This window comes from Eleutherodactylus coqui, chromosome 5, assembly GCF_035609145.1.
Source record: "Eleutherodactylus coqui strain aEleCoq1 chromosome 5, aEleCoq1.hap1, whole genome shotgun sequence".
NCBI classification, from domain to species: domain Eukaryota; kingdom Metazoa; phylum Chordata; class Amphibia; order Anura; family Eleutherodactylidae; genus Eleutherodactylus; species Eleutherodactylus coqui.
Genome location: NC_089841.1, coordinates 23,089,863 through 23,105,003, shown reverse-complemented (window position 1 = coordinate 23,105,003; position 15,141 = coordinate 23,089,863). Strand labels below are relative to the sequence as shown.

At 47.3% G+C, this 15,141-nt stretch overlaps 1 protein-coding gene across 1 annotated transcript in view; it reads left to right on the top strand.

The window, feature by feature from the left end:
- The window catches only part of LOC136627330 (zinc finger protein 271-like), a 95,277-nt gene that overhangs the window by 73,105 nt on the left and 7,031 nt on the right, over positions 1-15,141 (top strand). The window lies entirely within an intron of this gene.

Here is a 15,141-nt window from a genome sequence, read left to right as displayed (position 1 = left end):
TTGGTTAAGCTATAAAGAATCTCTTTCCCCCACCCTCCGCCTGCTCAGGCCCCCTGTACAAACTAAGCCTTTGTCTCCTCAACATGTGGTCAGGCAAAGACCAGTTCCTTTGTCCCAGAAGTTGAGGTGGGAGTGGGGAGGACTGAAGAGTAACCCAGCATTACTTTCAGCTCCACTCCATACTTATGTAATTTAACCCTAGAGTGGCTGCATTGGAACTTTACATTGGACTACTCTTATAGCACACTGCAGAGTCAAATCACTACAGCTGTGTAATACATCTAGTTTATACAAATCAATAGACATTTTACACTAATTAATCATCATTTCTATCAAGCCACTTTGCTCTTTGTTGTCCTGATCTTCTCTTTCCGCTGACCTAGCCAAGCATCAGTACTGTTTCAAGTGAAATAGTGCGTATCACGTGGCCATTAAAAGAGAGCTGCTGTTAGATTTTGGCCTCTATTAATGTTTTCGGTTTGACATGATCTAACTACCTTGTTCGTTGTCATGGCAGTCCAAGGTATCTACAGCATTTTTATCCCGCAGCATAGTTCGAACACGTCAATTTTCCTTAGTGTCCAACTATCGCAACCCTTACGTCGTTATGGAAAAGACTATTGCATTGACCAATCATTTTTTTTATTGCAATACTAATTTCTTGTCCGTATCATTAGGGGACACAGCCATATCTTGCGTATAGCTACTTCCAAAAGGAGGCGACACTAAGCAAGAAGTGTTAACTCCTCCTACTAGCTATACTCCTCCTGCAGGCATTACGCTAATCAGTTTTTAAGCTTAGTGTCTGCAGGAGGCAGATATGTCTTAGTTTAGGTCATCATAAAGACTTTACTTGTGGGAATACGGGGAGATAGGGCTTTTCCCTGGCCTCCCTGACCAGCGGTGGCAGCGGCTGTGGAGGTCATAAATCTAGGGGACATAAATCTAGGCCCAGGCTTACTTGAGGCCTACCTCGCGGCCAACGTAGATCTTCCCTCTTGCCATGGCGGTGTCGCTTGCCGCCTTCCTCGCTTCAGCGGGCCATCCCCGGGCACTGGAGTTCAGGGGGTGATAGTTGGAGGAGCCAAAAATTTAGGCCTCGGCTCAGACCTGGAATTAAGCCATGCCCACATTGGGTCAGCGAGGGAAAGTGACAGACAACCCACTACAAGACTGGGATGGCTGATCTCTCCTCCTTTCCTGCCTCCGGCCACTCCTTCTTTCTCAGAACTTCTGGATGAGTTCCTCGCATCAGACCAGCCGTGTGTGCTCAGTCTGCTGCATCTGAATTGGAAGTCGTCTTCTCTGCGAACCCAGGAGCTCCTGCTGGGGCCTGACAGCCTTGGATAGGGTAAGCTCTGCTGAGGCAACTTCCTCCTGCGCTGTACTCCTCCTGCGGTCTTCACTTGCAGCATTTTGCCCAGTATTTTGTGCACAGTATTGTTAACATCACATCCGACCCCAGACCGGAAGGTTCTGGACAGGCTACAGGTAGAGGCAAGTTTTATGCTTGTGCTCATTGTAATGCGAAGCTCCCTTGCGGTCAGTCTGAGCCCCGCTGTGCGAACTGTCTCCTAGCCCGGCAAGCTCCGGGCTAGGAGTTGAACAGGAAGCTGAACCTGAATGGGCCCAATCCCTCACTGCGGCGGTCTCTGACCTAGCTAGTAAATCTGCTGTGATTTTACGCAGGCTGCATTCAGACGGAGATGCTTTTTTCTCAGAGCGGTCACGGGGTAGGTCACGTAAAAGACGTAGACCCCATATCTCCAGGGAGTCCTCCCATAGATCCCATTGCTCCAGGGAGTCCTCCCATAGATCCTATTGCTCCAGGGAGTCCTCCCATAGATCCTATTGCTCCAGGGAGTCCTCTCATAGATCCCACTGCTCCAGGGAGTCCTCTCATAGATCCCACTGCTCCAGGGAGTCCTCTCATAGATCCCACTGCTCCAGGGAGTCCTCTCATAGATCCCATTGCTCCAGGGAGTCCTCTCATAGATCCCATTGCTCCAGGGAGTCCTTTCATAGATCCCATTGCTCCAGGGAGTCCTCTCATAGATCCCATTGCTCCAGGGAGTCCTCTCATAGATCCCATTGCTCCAGGGAGTCCTCTCATAGATCCCATTGCTCCAGGGAGTCCTCTCATAGATCCCATTGCTCCAGGGAGTCCTCTCATAGATCCCATTGCTCCAGGGAGTCCTCTCATAGATCCCATTGCTCCAGGGAGTCCTCTCATAGATCCCATTGCTCCAGGGAGTCCTTTCATAGATCCCATTGCTCCAGGGAGTCCTCTCATAGATCCCATTGCTCCAGGGAGTCCTCTCATAGATCCCATTGCTCCAGGGAGTCCTCTCATAGATCCCATTGCTCCAGGGAGTCCTCCCATAAATCCCATTATTCCAGGGAGTCCTCCCATTCACAGGCTGCATCTTCGCGATCCCGATATTCATCGGTGTCCTAATCTACGTCTCAGATGCAGCAGTCATCCATCCTAGTGTCCAAGGATACTAGTCTCTCGGAGGGGGAATGCTCTCGCTCTTCATCCCCCTCGAACTTGGACGAGGAGCAAGCGTCTAAGCTAGCTGCACTGATGGACAGCTTGGTCGTGGCAGTGCAGGACATGCTTCACGTATCAGAGGAGCCAGCGGCAATTCCGCCTGTGGCCGTGTCCTTCAGGCAGCATAAACGGCCACGGCAGTTATTTCCCACCCCATCAGGACTTCGAGGTGGTCCTGGAAAGGGAATGGGAAGTCCCCAACAAATGCTTTAAGGGACCGGGGAAAACATGGGACATCGCTTATCCCTTTCTGGAAGATCTCGTTAAAAGGTGGTCGGTACCTCCCGTAGTAGATCCGCCTGTGTAGCGACTGTCAAAACACACCACTCTTCCCACAGCGGACGCGGCATCACTTTCTGATCCACAGGATAGGAAGCTAGACTCCTTGGCGAAATATACTTTTCAGGCAGTAGGCACTGCGCTACGACCCACTTGCATGTGCAAAGCAACTAGGCTGGGATATTCTTGCGGGTGCTCTGACCAACGAGTTGCTGGATACCGCGGATAACATCATTCAGGCCGGGAATTTTGTCTGTGCGGCGAATTTGGCAAAATTCCTAGCTCAGGTGTTAGCAGCTTCTGAGGTGTCTTGCAGGACACTCTGGCTGAAGAGTTGGTCAGCTGACACGTCCTCTAAAAAGGCGCTAACCAAGCTCCCCTTTTGGGGGCAACAGGCTGTTTGGAAACAAGCTGATAAAAGATGCGACGGGCGGGAAGAGCACGTTCCTTCCGCAAAACGCGGTTAGAAGAGGAAAGGCTCTGCAAAAGGAGATCCTATTACCAGTCCTTTCGCCGCTCAAGCCCATGTACCTCGTCTGGGCAATGGTCCCAGGCCAAGAAGAATCCACAGGAGCAAAAGAGAGGCCTCTTTTAAAACCAGGACCTCTTGGCAGCCTCACTCCTGTGTGCCGAAAGCTACGAGAGCAAAGCTTTCAGCATGAAGTTCAGCCCCCACCCTGTCATGACAGGGTGGGGGCAGACTCTCCCTATACAGGGACACGTGGCTGGTGCACGTGTCCGACTCTTGGGTGCGGGAGATTGTTTCCTCTGGCTACGCCATAGAGTTTGCGACTTTCCCTCAGCATCGTTTCTTCAGGCCAAGGTTACTGAGGGTTCCAGAAAAGACGCCACAGCTTTGCGTGGCAGTCGACCACGTGCTTGCCCAAGGAGTAGTCGTACCAGTTCCACCTTCTCGGCACGGATGGGGTTTCTATTTAAATCTGTTTGTGGTCCCCAAAAAGGACGGCATGGTCAGATCGGTCCTCGACCTGAAGCGACTGAATCGTTATATCAAGACGAAGCATTTCCGCATGGAGTCATCGCCTCTATGGAGCCCGGAGAGGTTCTCTCTTCGATCGACATCAAAGATGCACATCTACACATTCCAATGCACAGATCCCACCAGCGTTTTCTTCATTTTGAGATTCAAGGAAGTCACTACCAGCTCGCGGCCCTGCTCTTGGGGTTGTCCACAGTGCCACGAGTATTCACAAAGGTACTCGTGGCGGTGATGGCTCTGCTCCACACCAGGGATATTGTCACCATTCCCTACCTGGATGAAATACTGGTAAAGGCACCGTGTCAAGTAGACAACCTGGAAAGTCTCCGCATAACACTACAGACCTTGGAAAGGATAGGCTGGGCCATCAACCACGGCAAGTCGTGCCTGGTCCCAACGCAGAGACTGGAACTCCTCTGTTTCGTGTTCCTCTGTTTCGTGTTCGAGGCCACTCTTCCGATCAATATCTAGGAGCTGCGGGCGATATGGCAATCGCTGCAGCACTTTACTCCCCACCTCAAGGGCAAACCTGTTTAGATTCAGACGGACAACGCGACGGCGGTCGCTTACATCAATCACCAGGGAGGCACCCGAAGTGTGGGGGCGATGGGCGAGGTATCCAAGATACTCAGCTGGGCCTAGCTGCACCTACCAGCAAGCTTAGCGGTATACAAACCGGGGGTGTACAATTGGATAGCGGACTTTCTCAGTCAGGAAACCGTAGACCTGGGGGAATGGGAGCTGCACCCAGACGTATTCCAGGCCATTTATCATCGCTGGGGTCATCCGGACGTGGACATGATGGCGTCCAGCTTCAATCGCAAAGTATAGCATTTCGTGGCTAGGTCCCAGGACCTTCAGGCAATAGCGATTGGACACGCTAGGAATACCGTGGTCGGATTTCCACCTCCCGTACATTTTCCCGCCTTTCCCTCTCTTACTGAGAGTACTCAAAAAGATCGGGATGAAGGGGTGCCCGGTAATTCTAATAGCGCTATATTGGCCAAGGCGTGCATGGTACGCAAACCTTATAGACCTACTCATCGGCGCACCGTGGCAAATACCGGAGCAAGAGGACCTGCTTTCAGAGGGTTCGCTCTTCCACCCGAATTAACAGTCGTTTCATTTACCGACATTGATGTTGAGGCCGCGATTCTGAGGGAGCGTGGTTTCACAGAGTCGGTCATTCGAACCATGATTAACGCAAGGAAACCATCATCGTCAAAGATTTACCATCGAGCCTGGAAATGAAGCCTGTTTAGTGCGAAGACCGTCCCCTCCATCCAATCCGGTTTTCTTTGGCTTGTGTGTTGTCCTTCCTACAAGCAGGACATGGGCCTGAAGTTGAGCTACCTGAAGGGCCAGGTCTCGGCTTTCTCGATCCTCGATCAGAGACCGCTAGCCGCCAAGTTGGCAATCCACACTTTCCTTCAGGGGATTTTCCACGCTGTTCCTCCGTTCCGGTCACCCCTGCCCGTGTGGGATCTCAATCTGCTTTTGGGTGCCCTACAGTCTCATCCTTTTGAGCCATTAAAGGAAGTGCCATTGTGTCTTTTGTCCTGGAAGGTGGTTTTCCTTGTGGCGATCACTTCAATACGCCGAGTGTCCGAGCTGGCCGCTTTGTCGGTCGAGTCCCCCTTTCTGGCCTTCCATCAGGACAAGGTGGTACTGCGTCCGGTACCACAGTTCCTACCAAAGGTGGTGTTCTCTTTCCACTTTAATGAGAATATTGTGCTTCCGTCCTTTTGCCCTTCTCCAGCGCATCCAAAGGAACTGACCTTGCATCGGCTACATCTCGAACGGGCCTTGCGGATATACATTGCCAGTACTAAGGACTTCCGTCGGACAGAGTCCTTGTTTGTAATTCCTAAAGGGCCGCTTTGGGGATCTGTGGCTTCCAAAATGACCATCTCCAGGTGGATTCATATGGTGGTGGCAGAGGCCTACCGTGCCAAGGGACGGTCGTCTTCATTTTGCGTGACTGCTCACTCGCTGCGGGCGGTGGGGGCTTCCTGGGTGGTTCACCATGGAGCTTCAGCTATCCAAGTGTGTAAGGCAGCAACTTGGTCCTCATTGCATACTTTTGCCAAATTTTACAGAGATCATACCTTCGCATCAGCGGACGCTTCCCTAGGTCGGAAAATCCTACAGGCAGCTGTTCCCTGACTGCACGGCACTTGTTGTAAGTAACCCACCCTTCCTTTCTGGGACTATTGCAATCAACCTCCTACTCATGTGTCACAAACCTTAAAATAGCAGCACATAGGGGAGGCGTGGCTAGTGACGCATGGCGGTGTGGGGGGGGATCTCCATTGTTTTGCTATAATTGTTTTTGGCATCATAAAAGCATGACCTGGGGGCGTGGCCTGGCTATGGGAGAGTGAGGACATGCATACCCTCTTCTCCGGTCTAATTGCCAGCATTTCAATATAAGATAAGATATCCCCTCCTGACCCCTTTCCAGCGGGTGCAACAGGAGCACAGAACATCCAGCGCTTCCTAGCTGGATCCAGAAGAGTGAAGGCAGAGCGGGCTCAAGCCAACATGGCGGCCACGGCGGCAGCATGCGTGTCGGACCAACCACAGCCTGCAGGAGCTACTGTGACCGCTCCTATATTACAAGCAGAGTGGGGAGAGGAGCACATGGAGGGACAGCAGCGCTCACTGCTTCCGACACACACAGCGTTGCTCACAGCGGGCAGAATGCAGGTGGAGGAGGGGAGAGCTCATTAACCCCTTGTGCAGCAGCAGCAATAGAGGAGAAAGCAAGTGGAGGAGGGGAGAGCTCATTAACCCCTCATGCAGCAGCATCAGAGGACAACTACAGCCTGCTACAGGGAGAAGGTCCTCAACACCCTCTCCTGGACAAAGCTACCAGAAGTCAGGTACTTGGCTGCACCACATCTCCCAGCTCCCCCTCAACACAATCAGCTCCTGGCCACACTTGCACCTCACTACCCTCCACAGGCAGAGATCATTCCTCCAACATGGCAAGCAGCACTGATCTCCCATACAGAGGAGCAGACATGACATTGCCCACTGTGTGTGTACCTATGCAGGGAATTGCAGCATTAGCTGAAATCAGAGCTCTCAGTTCCCATATAAAAGCCATACCAACTAAAGAAGATATGGAAGCATATATCACTAGATTAGAGAACTCATATAAAAGCGAACTGGCCTCTGTTTGCACGGAGATTCACCAAATTGACACGAGGGTCACTACAGTAGAGACTTCCCTGGCTGATCTATCATCCCGAGTTAATGCACAGGCGGCACTAATATCGTCCCATACATATCAAATGCAGTATTTAGCGGATTCTATTGATGACACAGAAAATAGAGGAAGGAGAAATAATATTCGAATACGCGGTATCTCTGAAGAGGTGGAACAACAAAATCTAGGGGACACCCTACGCCACATTTTCAATTCCATCCAGGACTCCCCCCTTGAGCTGGACTGTGCGCATAGATCCCTAAGCCCTAGGTCCCTCGACCCGGACCGCCCTCGAGACATACTGTGCAGAGTCCACCGATACCAAGTGAAAGAATCCATAATGAAAAAAGCATGGGATCGTCAAACGATACTTCATCAGGGAAAACGTATACAAGTACTTCCCGATTTATCCCGGGTCACACTGCAAAAAAGAAGGGCCCTGCGACCTCTCTTGGAATCTTTGCACCAACACAACCTCTCATACACATGGGGATTTCCTTTCCGCCTACAAGTTCATCACGAGGGTCATTTACATGTGCTCCAGACTCCCAGAGACATCTCTCCTTTCACCTCAACTTAAGGCCTTCCCAATATAATGATTCACGACTGGCCTTCTATGCCTACGACTTCATTTGAGGGGGTACCCCCAAGACCCCAGAGATCGGAAAGACGTCGCAGGGGAGATAGGTCGGGTAGGAGACAGAGCCCAGGTCGACTCGGCACTTCGTTTACATAGAGCTTCCTGCTGGAATACCCATGGGACCCTTGGATGTCTCCATCCTGCATTGTTAGTCAGCAGACTTTCTAGCAGTAAAATAGCCCATGGCCATTTGTCTCCTTCCCACGATAGGGAGATGAATACGCTAAAGCACTTGGACAATTAGCGCTCCATTGGGCCTGCGGTATGCAGGGAGCAGAAGACATCCTCCCGTGAATCTAGGGGTGTGCCCCATACATGCGAATTCAACCACAGAGGTCTTATCAGGCACCAATGGAAGGTGCTGGCGCTAATAAGAGAAAAATACAGAAAATGTTTAGCCAAAGTGGGTCTGCTTCTCTAGAGGTACAACAGAGATAGGATGTGGGACTTCTTGGGTCTTAGAAAATGTTTCACCCATGTGGACGTTAATTTCAGTTTTGAATTTATTGCCCTAAAATTATATGGTGTTAAGTTATGGCTGGCATCCCGGTGTGGGGGAAGCTCTCTTCTGTAGAAAGCCCGCCACCCATTAGGGACATCGCGTCCTTGGTTCTAGGACGCAGATTAAACCACAACCCCTCCCCCCAACGTTTCCTCTTTTCTGTTACTTTAAATTTCTTCTAATTTCTTAGGCGATACACGTCTGTCATTGCTCTTGTAGCAACTTTCTTCTCACCCATCTCTACTTTCTAACCAATAACTGTTCTACCTTTTTTTTTTTTTCCCCTCCCTTCTTCCTCTCCCCCCCCCCCCCTAATAACCTTACTAATGGCGCCCCTCGAACTTTGCTCATTGAATGTTCGAGGACTTAATATTCCTCAGAAATGGTCACAGGTTCTTTACCACATGCATAAGCAGGGGGTCCAAGTGCTCCTTCTCCACGAAACACATTTTAAAGTTGGGCATGTACCTAACATAAGAGACCGCTACTACGCGCATTGGTTCCACAGCGCCAATCCTGACTCTCGCTCCGGGGGGGGTCTATTGCAATACATAAATCCCTGGCTCACTGCCTGATAGACAAACGCCTTGACCCAGAGGGCCGTTACCTCCTCCTCAAATTAATGATCGGATCGACTAGGCTTACCATTGCCAATTGGTACGCCCCCAATCAGCGACAGGTCACGGCATGTCACTCATTCCTTAACAAGCTGTCCGAATTCGCTGAAGGGGTGCTCGTTGTCGGAGGGGACTTTAACCTTACTTTGAACCCAAATATTGACACCTTGATGGGCCGAGGCTCAATCTCCACTAGACAATTGCAATCACTTAAACGCATGCTGTATGCCCTTCAGTTGGTGAGTTCTACACCCACAAGATAAGGACTTCACTTTCTACTCGCACCCACACAATTCATAGAGTCGCATAGATTACTTTCTGCTAGGCTAGTACGCACTATCTTGGCAACCTTCAGCCTCTATTGGGGACATGCTGTGGTCAGACCATGCTCCAATATTTGTGAACATAACACTGCCAGACCGCTTTGATAAGCAGTGGACTCGGCAGTTAAATGACAACCTCTTAAAAGATGCCGTATGCGTAGCTGACATAAAGGAGCACATAGAATTTTTCTTAGAAACACATGCATCAGACAATACATCTGTACCCACCCAGTGGGAGGCGCTGAAATGTGTCCTTAGAGGCATCCTAATTAAACACGGTACGCGACTTAAGAAGGAAGGAGCCCTTCAGATGTTTAACCTCCTCCAAAAAATTAATGATTTAGAAACTGCTCACAAACATACCCTTTCTCCAGCTACTTTGACAGACCTAGTCATAGCAAGGAAGGAACTCCATTCTAAGCTAGATAAAAAATACCTATGTCTTAGAGATCAATGCAAATGCTTCGATTACGAGTATTCTAACAAAGCGGGAAGGCATCTTTTACGACTGCTGCAGCCATGGACGGCACACACTTACATCCCCAGAATTAAAAACTCAGTGGGTTTAGACACTCACAATACCTCAGAGATCCTCGATATATTTCAGACTTACTACTCACAGTTATATGATCTTAGGGTACAGTTTGCAGACATGAACCCATCTACTCTAGTGGAGCGAATCTCTGCTTACATTGCAGAGACAGCCTTACCTACATTAGACACTTATTCCAGAGAGACACTGGATTCTGACATCACGGAAGAGGAGATAAGGAGACAATTAAATCCACCCCAACAGGGAAGAGTCCAGGTCCCGAAGGCTTTACACGCACCTTTTACAAATTATTTAGGGAACAAATGACCCCCATTTTAGCTAAAGTCTTTTCAGCGATTTCTTCAGATTCCCCCTTCACGCAACAATCCTTGGAAGCACACATTAGTGTCCTGCCTAAACCTGGTAAGGATCTCACAGTTTTCCACTAATTATAGACCTATATCACTGATAAATGCGGACATTAAACTTTTTTCCAAGACACTAGCTAACAGATTGTCTCCTTTCCTCCCTTCCATCATACACACAGATCAGGTAGGATTTATCAAAGGTAAGGAGGCCAGAGACAACATTATAAAACTCTACTAACAACATCTAGAGCGAGAGTGGGGTCTTATCCTCTCTGTCTGCTGTCCGTGAATGCAGAAAAGGCCTTCGACAGGGTCCATTGGGGATTCTTGTCAGCAACTCTCAAACAAATTGGACTTGGCCCCAAATTTCTGGACAGAGTACTGGCCCTTTACACATGTCCTACTGCTAGGATAAGGGTGAATGGATTATTGTCCTCTCCCATACATATCAGAAATGGCACCAGGCAGGGTTGCCCTCTGTCACCTCTTCTGTATTTGTTGGTAATGGAGCATCTTGCAGTAGCGATAAGAAACAACCCAAATATACAAGGCCTTCAAATTGGAGGGAACCATTATAAGACGGCCATATACGCTGATGACCTCCTACTGTACATCTCCCAGCCAGCCCCATACCACACTTTTGTCGTTAATACAGTAGTTCGAGAGATATGGACATCTATCGAACTTAAAAATAAATTACTCCAAAACAGAAGCTCTGAACATTTCACTCCCGTTAGCAGAAAAACATATCTCAGAGCAATTTCCATTTAGATGGCAACGGGAGGCTATCCAATACCTTGGGGTGTTTGTCCCTACTGACCAATCTAGGTTGTTCCCCTTAAATTATCAGACCCTCCTTGAGCGCACACTAAAAGACCTCTCCAACTATGCAAACAGAGACATCTCATGGTTTGGGAGGATAAACACCCTAAAAATGGATGCGTTACCTAAATTCCTATATCTCTTCCAGGCTGTACCTATCATACCCCCTACATCGTTCTTTAATTCATTAAGGTCGACTCTAATTAAATTTGTGTGGCGATTGCTCGAGACCCAGGGTGGGAGTGTGTACGCTCTTTCGCCCCAAGAAGGTGGAGGTGTAGGTCTGCCAAATTTCAGACTATACCATGCTGCACCGGTTTTAACACATATTGTGGACTGGCACTACCACTCAGCTCACAAGCAGTGGATACAGTTAGAACAGGCGGATTGCTCGATTCCGATAAGACTTCTCCCATGGATTCGTCCCTGTGACAGAGCTCAAATCCTATCTACCAATTACCTATTGAAAGAGACACTTAAACTCTGGGACTCGAAAATACAAAAGCAGATCCTGTCAAGTCTAGATAGTCCCCTCACACCACTTTTCTCCAACCCAGCATTCCCACCAGGTAACAGCCAAGGTCTTTTCATGGGTTGGGAGGCTCGAGAGGACCCCCGGGTTCGCAATGTCCTAGGTGGCCCCTCAGTGCCTTCCTTTCAAGAATTAAGATCTAGGTTTGGTGAACTGAATCTCTCCTGGTTAGAATTTCACCAACTTCGCTCTTTTCTTAACACTCAAGGAGATAGAAACACTTTTCTAACAGCCCTCACAACTTTTGAGAGTCTATTTTCAAGAGGGTCCCCTCCGACACACGTAGTATCCCTGATATATGGTCTGCTGATCCAAGAAACATACACCACGGATCCTGGTTTCAAATGGGCTTGGGAACAGGAAATTGGAGTCATGATCTCACAGAATGAGTGGCGGAAGGCATTCATCTTTACTCATAAACTGTTCATGGCCTGTGCTGCACAGGAAAAAAATTACAAAATTCTTACAAGATGGTATAGATATCCTACCCGCCTTCATGCTATATTCCCTTCAGTGTCTGAGGTGTGTTGGCGCTGTGGAACTGATAGGGGTACAATGACGCACATTCGGTGGAGCTGTGACTTGTTGAGACCTTTCTGGGACAAGGTATTCTCCACATATAACTTAATCATCCGGGGAAATATTAACAATAATGCCCAAATTGCTCTCCCATCCATACTGCCGGGCTCAATAGGTTCACAGAAAAAGGGTTTTTAGCAGCAGCAAGAGCAGTTATCCCGAGCCAGTGGCGTTCCACACCAATTCCTTCCATGACTGAGTGGCTTTAGGAAATGTCTCATCTGCGCCATATGGAGGAATTATGTGCAGAACATAATAGAGAATCTGAAAAATTTCTGTCGGTATGGCAATTGTGGATCGACTTTGAATCTTCTTCAGATTTCCGAGCGCTCTTTTCCTAGTTGCTCAATTGCCGCGGGGGTGAGACGGGTTATTAGAAGGTAGTAATCTGGATATTAAACATTCTTGGGGGATTCCCCCTCCCCGTTTCTCCCGCTTCCTTCAACCAACTATCTACCCTTTAGTTTACCCATCCTTTTTTTTTACTTATTTAGAAATATTATTTATTTTATATTTTATTATTCATTTTGCCTTCTTGCTTTTTCTCTTCCCATAATTCATCTCTCTTTTTGTCTCTTCTCTCTTTTGTATATGTCATTTTTGTTTTCATTGTTGCAAGAGGATAAGGCCTCGGGCTTCTACCCGAATACTACAGACCGCAAACATTTTATTCTCAAATTGCATGTTCGGGTATTACCATTATTGGGGTCACCCACTAGGCCCCTCCAAGAGTTTTATTTAGATGGATATTTTCAAGAAGAGGCCGATTTATTTATGTCTTTTGTTATACATGTTTTATAGGTCTTGCTAGACCTTTTTAAGTTGTATGTTTTCTAACCTATCCTATTGAAAATTTCAATAAAAACGGATTGAACTATAAAAGCATGACCTATCGGGTACCTGCCAGGCTTGGGGAAGCTATCTAAGTTCATCAGCAGAAGAGCCAGACTCGGAACCCTTAGGGTATTTTTTTTTAAAGTTTTTTATAAGAGGGCAAAAATTTCTTCCCAAAAGCCCTTCAGTTTCAGGCAGAACCAAAATATGGGAGATCAAATACTGATCTGTCCACATTCTCTCCAGCAAGTACCACTTCACCTATTTATACTGCTGGCCATAAGCTGGGGAGAATAGTTCCATCTCACCTACAATTTTAATTTGGACTCGAATAGCTGCCCCTTCTGTGGATTGTACCGCTCCTTTAAATGCTTCCAACCACATTCTGATAGAAATTTTTTCTCCCAATTATTTTTCCCAATTTAACTTATTGGCTTTTTTCCTGACTATGGTTCCCTGTTAGCATATTGTAGAAGCAGTATGTCTCCGATTTCCTCAGATTTGGCTGTGCAGTGACTTTAGTTATGATATCCAAAGGGAATAATAGTAATTGGGAAATTACATAGGAAGAAACTGATCCTGATGTATTTAAGCCTATCTCTATCTGGAACCCAATAAGCCGTCTGTAACAATTCAAAGGACTTCACCCCATCTGCCGATATACGATCGTCTACTAATCGCCTTCAGTTTGATAAAGCTACGTTTGGGATTAGGTAGTTAGGGTTCGATAGGTAATGTTGGTTTCTGTAGGCAATTCTAATTATTTAGCTTCTGTTTAAGGGACTTCCAGGCATCGACCGTGGCTCTCGTGGGTGGTGACAGTTCTCGGGGCACCAGCTTCAATCCTGGAATATTAGACAAGGTTGTTATAAATGTCGCGTATAGTGGGGTAGTATATAGTATAGTTTCATGTCCCTTTTTTCAATAGTAATAATTTATTTAATATTCGGCGCATTCAAGATCAAACTGATCGCAATAATACTTTCTTCTCACACCTTCATAAGGTGCGCAGTACAATATATTGATTTTATGTTGGTGGATAGAAACCTTAGTAATGTCACTTCCACAACCATAGGCACCATATCGTGGTCAGATCACGCCTCTATAATGATATCAATTCAGGAACACATGAATCACTTTTCTATTAAAATCTGTCAAAACAACTATATGCTTTCTGCCTCCATCCTTTGGTGCGCCCATAAGGCCTTTATAAGAAGCCACTTTGTTAAAAAAAACCATGTCCTATGACAAAAACCTTAGAAATTCTCCAACTAGAATGAAAAACACAAATATGTTCACTACACAGACAAAATAAACTAGCTTTTTCCGCAGAGAGAGCTGAATAGATAGTTACTGTAAACCAACAACTTCAGCAGCTCCAGATGTACGACCACGACCTGCCCTAAGAAAACTGAGAGTGACTATTACTGGCAAGGCAAGAAGCCAGGAGCCCTACTAGCAAAACAGCTAAATCACAATCATCTAAACTCCACATACCCTTTATCCGTGACTCCCAAAGCAATAAGCTTTTTAACCCTCAGGAAATCATAGACACTTTGGCAACTTTTTACAAATCTTTATACAATTTAGCTTACAATATATTTACTGTAAATACTTCTCCTTGTTTAATTGCTGAAAAATTGCAATATTTGCTAAAGAAAATAGAACATAAAAAGAAATAAAGGATCAAACTTTCTAGTAGTTCTCTACATTCCCACCTCTGTCCAAAGCAGATGTCCCGTCCTAATAGGAACCCACCAAACCCACGTTCCTCGGCCACTCACTGTCCCTATCTGCAACAGAAGCAAAACATTTAAGTAAGAATACAACTACCACCACTAACCACAGTACTTGGCTTGAGATGATCTGGGAAAAACAGGAGACCAAGATGCAGTTCTGATTCCAACAACCATCAGGTGAAGACTGAGAATAACCAGCACAGGACCACAGCTAAGACCGGAATAAGAGCCCTCCCTAATTGCTAACCAGGTTCAACAGGTAGCAGAACACTCTCATAGACATTCCCAACAGTGCTAGAGAAAGCTGGGAGGAAAATGCATAAACCAGACCTCCATGAACAAATGCTAACACTTCCCGACTGCAATCTAGCAATCGGAATAATCCCTGTATCGCTCACTTTTCTGAAGTAATCAGTGATAGAACATGTAATATTATTACACTCCAGGCCCCTCTTGTACTCTTTTAGTGAGTACACCATCACCATGTCCTCAGGCAGAAAGTACCATAGTATCACTGCTCTTACAATAAAGTACCCCATTCGATGTTGCGTAGAAACCTTCCCTCTAGACGAAGATGGCGCCCCCTAGTTACAGTCCTGGGTATAA